Source organism: Balaenoptera musculus, chromosome 13 (genome assembly GCF_009873245.2).
Source record: "Balaenoptera musculus isolate JJ_BM4_2016_0621 chromosome 13, mBalMus1.pri.v3, whole genome shotgun sequence".
NCBI lineage: Eukaryota > Metazoa > Chordata > Mammalia > Artiodactyla > Balaenopteridae > Balaenoptera > Balaenoptera musculus.
Genome location: NC_045797.1, coordinates 14466631 through 14473923, shown reverse-complemented (window position 1 = coordinate 14473923; position 7293 = coordinate 14466631). Strand labels below are relative to the sequence as shown.

The 7293-nt window shown below is 42.7% G+C and overlaps 1 non-coding gene across 1 annotated transcript; it reads left to right on the top strand.

Annotated features, from left to right (window-relative positions):
* The first annotated feature begins 4373 nt into the window (after positions 1-4373).
* Positions 4374-4479, top strand: LOC118906532. The gene has a single exon (XR_005022513.1). It is a non-coding gene; the product is annotated as a U6 spliceosomal RNA (small nuclear RNA).
* Positions 4480-7293: the final 2814 nt, after the last annotated feature.

Sequence of the window (7293 nt, the reverse complement as noted above, 5' to 3'; positions counted from 1 at the left end):
CTCCAAAATATACAAAGAAAAACTACATAATCAAAATGAATACATGTTTAATTAAATGCCTACAAAGTGGACCATTATGTCAGTTACATTAATTGGTAAATTTAGTATTTATAATAATTTCGTTACATTTGAAAAATGAATTGAAAGTAACATTTTCTCCTCTGCAAGAGTGCGTGGAGATGGCCCAGAAATAACATGTGTTGTTTGTTCATATCCTATTATTTTAAAAAGCAAAATTATTAAAGCCAGTTAAAAATACTTGGCAATAAAAAAATATATATACACACACATATATGTGAGTATGTTATATGTATATATACATACATCTATCATAGTCAGTGCAGGTTGTGTTTAACGTGTTTGATATGTTGTTGGAATAGAGTCTTTAAAAGTCAGCAGAGGGCCCAGGGCCAACCCAGTTTTTCAGGAGGCCCAGACCACCCCAAGGAGCCCTGCACTCACCCAGCATCCCCTTCTGCAGGCATGAGATAGGAGTCGTGCTGAGTCCAGAGGAAGTTTTTCTTGAATCATCTCTAAAAATAGTCCCTATCATGTGAGGCAGGATATTAGTGGCCTGGGAACCAGGAGATTCAGAGGCAGAATTTAGAGAGCTGACGAAAATGGAATCCCACAGCCTAGAAGGTGTCTTCAAGGTTCCATTGGCCCTCTAGAAAAATGTAACGTTCTATCATTAGAGCCAATGTCTTTTTTGGCCTAGATCCCCACTGAACTTCAGTGCAAATAACTTCATGAGAAAATTGTTCTTTTTTATTTATTTTATTTTTTTATTTTTATTTTTAAAAATTTTTATTGGAGTATAGTTGCTTTACAATGTTATGTTAGTTTCTACGGTACAGCAAAGTGAATCAGTTATACATATACATATATGTACTCTTCTTTAGATTTCCTTCCCCTTTAGGTCACCACAAATCATTGAGTAGGGTTCCCTGTGCTAAACAGCAGGTTCTCATTAGTTATCTATTTTATACACAGTAGTTTATACAAGTCAATCCCAATCACCCAGTTCATCCCACCCTCCCTTCCCCCCTTGGTAGCCATAAGTTTGTTCTCTACATCTGTGACTCTATTTCTGCTTTGCCAATAAGTTCATCTGTACCATTTTTCTAGATTCCACATATGTGATATTATACGATATTTGTTTTTCTCTTTCTGACTTACTTCACTCTGTATGGCAATCTCTAGGTCCATCCACGTCTCTGCAAGTGGCACTATTTCGTTTCTTCTTATGGCTGAGCAGAAAATTGCTCTTTTATTGTTTTTTCAAAAAATTCCAATGTAACATGTGTAATAAAGAGCACACATCTTAAGAGTATGGCCTAATGACTTATTACATAGATGATGTTAGATAGATGATAGATATATAGATAGATACATAGATACATAGATAGATAGATGATAGATAGATAGATAGATAGATAGATAGATAGATAGATAGATAGATAGATAGACAGATGATAGATAGACAGATCTCCCCAGGTTAGCACCATCCAGATCACCACAGACTACTTCTATCTCCCCAGAAGTCTCCCTCTGTTCCCTCCCAGGTCAAATCCTCCCCTCCAAGGTAAGCACCGTTCTGATTTCTGTCACCATAGATTAGTTTTGCCTGTTTTTGAATTGCATATAAATGGAATCATGCAGGATGTATGTACTCTTTTGGCATCTCTTGTTCAACATAGCATCTGCAAGATTCCTCTCTCTGGCTGAGACTCATAGGGCTTTGGGGTGTTCGCAGTCATAGGTTTACATGTGGCCACGCAAGCCTATTCTTGCTTGTCCCTTCCTAGACCATGCACTTATCTCTCACCTTCCTCCCTCACAACACACAGCTGTATAAATGCACAAATAAAAGTCCATTTTTTACAACGTAAATGTATTTTTTTTTTCCTGACTACAAAACTTACACCTACTTGTTTCTTTTTAATAGATCTTTATTGGAGTATAATTGCGTCACAATACTGTGTTAGTTCCTGTTGTACATACTTGTTTTTAAAAAAAGAAAGAAAGAAATTCTAGTTTTGAGAATCTCGCATGGCTTACCCAAACACAGCCAGTCCATGGGCCGGTCCGTGGCCTTTGACCTGTGTATCCTGGCTCCGAAAAACAAAGTGGGTCAGTCACATCCTCTGTCTCAGGAATGTGACCTCTGGAACTCAGAGGGAAGTTGCATTTGCTGGAGACACTGGTCCCACTTGGACTGTGTGTAGTGCTGCTCAGACCCTCCTCCAGGACTGAGGGGGCTATTTCCCCAGATGCCAGCCTTCTTGTCCCAACTCAGGACAGCTCTCAGAGGCCATCCCAGCTCCAGAGCGCCTTGTGGCTTGGGCTGAGGCCCTTGTTGAGACCACTTGGCCGCCCGATTTCTCCTGTTGCTCACTTCTGCTTCTCCCCACCATGCCTCCACCTCCCCGTCCCAGGGGCATTAACCCCAGGGCACAGCACAATAAACTTCCTGCCCACTAATCTCCACCTCAGAGTCTGTTTCCTGGGGGACCACTCTGCCACCAGTAGAAAGAAAGGATGATGCAGAAGAATCAAGTGTGCCCCCCAGGTCTTTCCCTTCTGACCCTGCTGAGCCCTGTATCTTCTTTAGTGGGGTTGCGGGGGGTGGGGGGGGAAGAAGTTCGCCCACCTCTCATACATGCCCCCCCACCGCCATGCTCCTGTACATCTGTCCTCCTGGAGAATTGCTTACCTGACACTCAGGGTCTCCAAAGGAAAAAGACAAGTTTTGCAGAGAGGCAAGGCCAGATCTAGTATTACCTATCTGAGTTTTAGTTTCTTCATTTGTAAAAGAGGCCTTTGCCAAGGTTACTGCACCCCCTGTGTCTTTCCTATCACCCTCCATTTCCTTCCACGGTCCCTACTTCCACCGTCCCTTATTTGGTCTCCCCTCCCCAATCTGTTACCGAGTCCAAGCTCTGCTTGCCACACAACAGGACAATAAATCAGGAGACAAGGTGTTGAAACAAAGAATAGTGACTTTATTCAGAAAGCCAGTGGACCAAGAAGATGGCGGACTAAGGTCCCCAAATAACCATCTTATGGGCTCTGGATGCCAGATTCTTTTATAGAACCGGGGGAGGGGGAGGGGAGGAAGTAAAGTAAAAAGGCCATCAGTCTTGCAAAGCATCTCGCATGGCCTGCATGGGGGAGGGGATGTGTTAATTTCTTCTTTCCTACAGCCATTCACACGTGGGCAGGGTCAGAATGCCTCCCTGTGAGCTGAACAAAGGCCCTTTAGTTTAACATTCAGGCAGAGGGGCAGGGTTCTCTGTGGCAGGCCATTATGTATGATTATAGTAAGAAAAGCAACGAAAAGCAAAGGTTAACCTAAAAGAAACAGATCCAATATGGGGTCAGAGTTGTCTCTTCCCTGTTACAAATCCACCCTCTACACTTCACCCAACAGCACTCACCAGTGCTGTGGAGGTGATACAGCAGGGCACGGGTTCATATGGGGTGGACATTTTACTGGGGAAAATGGGATTGATGATTGCTTTCACAATTAGCCATTTCATGACAATTATGTGAGAGCATTGTTCCTGATCAGAGCTCTTTATCAGAGCGGGCTTTCAGAAGCCCCATTTAAAAAATTTTTTTCATATTGGAGCATAGTTGATTAGAAATGTTATGTTAGGGGACTTCCCTGACGGTCAGTCCAGTGGTTAAGACTCCGTGCTTCCACTGCAGGGGGCGTGGTTTCAATCCCTGGTCAAGGAACTAAGATCCTGCATGCCACGTAGCCAAAAAAAAAAAAAAAAAAGAAATGTTGTGTTAGTTTCAGGTGTACAGCAAAGTGATTCAGTTATACATATACAGATATCTATTCTTTTTCAAACTCTTTTCCCATTTAGGTTATTACAGAGTATTGAGTAGAGTTCCCTGTGCTATACAGTAGGTCCTTGTTGGTTACCTATTTTAAATGTAGCCGTGTGTACATGTCAATCCCAAACTCCTAATCTATCCCTCCCCCCCAACCCTTCCCCCCCTGGTAATCATAAATTCGTAACCAAGCTGGACCCTATGGGGCCTTCCAGGGACAGGCCTTCCCCCATATCCTCTGCTTTAGCTCCTCTCTGAAGTACATAGATAACAGTATTTGATGCACATTTCCTGAGTTGTTTTACAGATGTGAAAACCCCCCCACCAAATGGAAGATGTTAACTACTTGTTGACCATGAGCACGGAGCCCCAGGCCTCCTGGAGCCTAAGGGTTGATAATGTTAACCCCTGTGACACCACCCTGTTACCTCACCATCAGCCAATCAGAGAATTGTGCACGAGCTGATCACATACCCTGCAACCTGACCCCCTCCGCCCCAAACCTGGCTTTTAAAAATGCTTTGCCAGTGCTCACTCGGCAGCACATATACTAAAATCGGAACGATACAGAGAAGATTAGCATGGCCCCTGCACAAGGATGACACGCAAATTCGTGAAGCATTCCATATTTTTTGGAAAAAAAAAAAAAGAATATCAATGCATATACAATCAGAATAAAAGTAAATATCAAGTACAATAAAAAAAATAATAAATGCTTTGCCAAAACCCTTCAGGGAGCTCGGGGTTTTTAGAGCATGAGCCACCCATCTCTTTGCATGGCCCTGCAATAAACCTTTTTCTGTTCCAGACTCCGAAGTTTTGGTTTGTTTGGCCTCACTGTGTATCAGGCACATGAATTTGTGCTAACAAGTTCATTCTCTAAGTTTGTGAGTCTGTTTCTGTTTTGTAAATAAGTTAATTTATATCACTTTTTTAGATTCCACATATAAGCAATATCATATGATATTTGTCCTTCTCTGTCTGACTTACTTCACTTAGTATGCTAATCTCCAGGTCCATCCATGTTGCTGCAAATGGCATTATTTCATTCTTTTTAATGGCTGAGTAATATTCCATTGTAAATATGTACCACATGTTCTTTGTCCATTCACCTGTCGATGGACATTTAGGTTGCTTCCATGTCTTGGCTATTGTAAACAGTGCTGCAATGAACACTGGGTTGCATGTATCCTTTCGAACCATGGTTTTCTCCCGATATATGTCCAGGAGTGGGATTGCTGGATCATATGATAGCTCTATTTTTAGTTTTGTTTTTTGTTTTTGGTTTTTAAAAATATTTATTTACTTATTTATTTATTTTGGCTGAGCCGGGTCTTAGTTGTGGCATGCAGGATCTTCATTGCAGCATGCGGACTTCTTAGCTGCACATGTGGACTCTTAGTTGCGGCATGCATGTGCAATCTAGTTCCCCGACCAGGGATCGAACCTGGGTCCCGTGAATTGGGAGTGTGAAGTCTCACCCACCAACAGGGAAGTCCCTCTATTTTTAGTTTTTTAAGGAAACTCCATACTGTTCTCCATAGTGGCTGCACCAATTTACATTCCCACCAACAGTGCAAGAGGGTTCCCTTTTCTTGACATCCTCTCCAGCATTTATTGTTTGTAGATTTTTTGATGATGGCCTTTCTGACCAGTGTGAGGTGATACCTCATTGTAGTTTTAATTTGTATTTCTCTAATAATTAGCGATGTTGAGCATCCTTTCATGTGCCTCTTGGCCATCTGTATGTCTTCTTTGGAGAAATGTCTATTTAGATCTTCTGCCCATTTTTTGATTGGGTTGTTTGGGGTTTTTTTGATATTGAGCCGCATGAGCTGTGTGTAAATTTTGGAGACTAATCTCTTGTCAGTCACATCGTTTGCAAATATTTTCTCCCATTCTGTGGGTTGTCTTTTCATTTTGTTTATGGTTTCCTTTGCTGTGCAAAAGCTTTTGAGTTTAATTAGGTCCCATTTGTTTATTTTTGTTTTTATTTCCATTACGCTAGGAGACGGCTCAAAAAAGATATTGCTGTGATTTATGTCAAAGTGTGTTCTGCCTATGATTTCCTCTAAGAGTTTTATAGTATCTGGTCTTGCATTTAGGTCTTTAATCCATTTTGAGTTTATTTTTGAGTATGATGTTAAAGAATGTTCTAATTTCATTTTTTTACATGTAGCTGTCCAGTTTTCCCAGCACCATTTATTGAAGAGACTGTCTTTCCTCCATTGTATAGTCTTGCCTCCTTTGTCGTAGATTAACTGACCACAGGTGCATGGGTTTATTTCTGTGAAGACACATTTTTTTTTTTTTTTAAGATATTCGCCATGTATTTCTTCTTTTAGGTCTTTTTTTTTTTAAATTTATTTTTATATTAATTTTTGGCCGTGTTGGGTCTTCGTTTCTGTGCGAGGGCTTTCTCCAGTTGCGGCAAGCGGGGGCCACTCTTCATCGCCGTGCGCAGGCCTCTCACTATTGCGGCCTCTCTTATTGCGGAGCACAGGCTCCAGACGCGCAGGCTCAGTAGTTGTGGCTCACGGGCCCAGTTGCTCCGCGGCATGTGGGATCTTCCCAGACCAGGGCTCAAACCCGTGTCCCCTGCATTGGCAGGCAGATTCTCAACGACTGCGCCACCAGAGAAGCCCTGAAGACCCATTCTAATTAAATAGTGTCTCCCCCACCTGCCCAACAAAGTCTAGATTCGTGAGCCCAATCCAGGGTCATGTGATCTGTGGGAACCTCATCTCCCATTACCTGGTACCATGTGCCTGTCAACTAAAAAAATATATGCACAACCTACAAGTTGAGAGTTATGTTTTAGTTGGTGGGAATTTTTAGGACTTCAAGCCCGGGAGGCAGTATCTCAAGTAACCCTGAGAGAACTGCTCCGAGGAGGCTAGGCGGGGAGCTAGGATATATAGCAGTTTTGCAACAAAGGGCAGGTAGTAGGAAGAAAAGATTACTGTTAAGAAAACTAGATATCTCGGTTAAGGAATTTCGTGCTTTTCTATGTATGGAAAGATGCAAGAATCTGGGCTCACCTAAATCATTCCTTTGATTTGCACCTCAGCTCTCTGGGGCCAGCGTCCTGTGTTTTCCCATCCTGAGTTTCCTCAGGGCTCACAGTGGGGAGTGGCTGCAGTCTGATGGCTGCTAGATGGCAGGTATTCCTTCCTTCCTGAATTCCCTCAGGGCTCACCAGCTCACCAGCGGTGGCTGCAATGGCTGATGACGGAGACGTCCTTTGTTTACTGATATGGTAGGCCATATTCCATTACTCACTCCCATGCCCCGAGATGCCCTAAACATTCCCACCTCTTCACCTTTGCTCCTACTGACTGTACCTGCTGAGGCCCAGCTCCTATACCAGCTCTTCTACAAACCCTTCCTAGAACCTCCAGGCCACTGTGGCAGCATTTTGTTTGTACATTAATGATAGCATTTGCC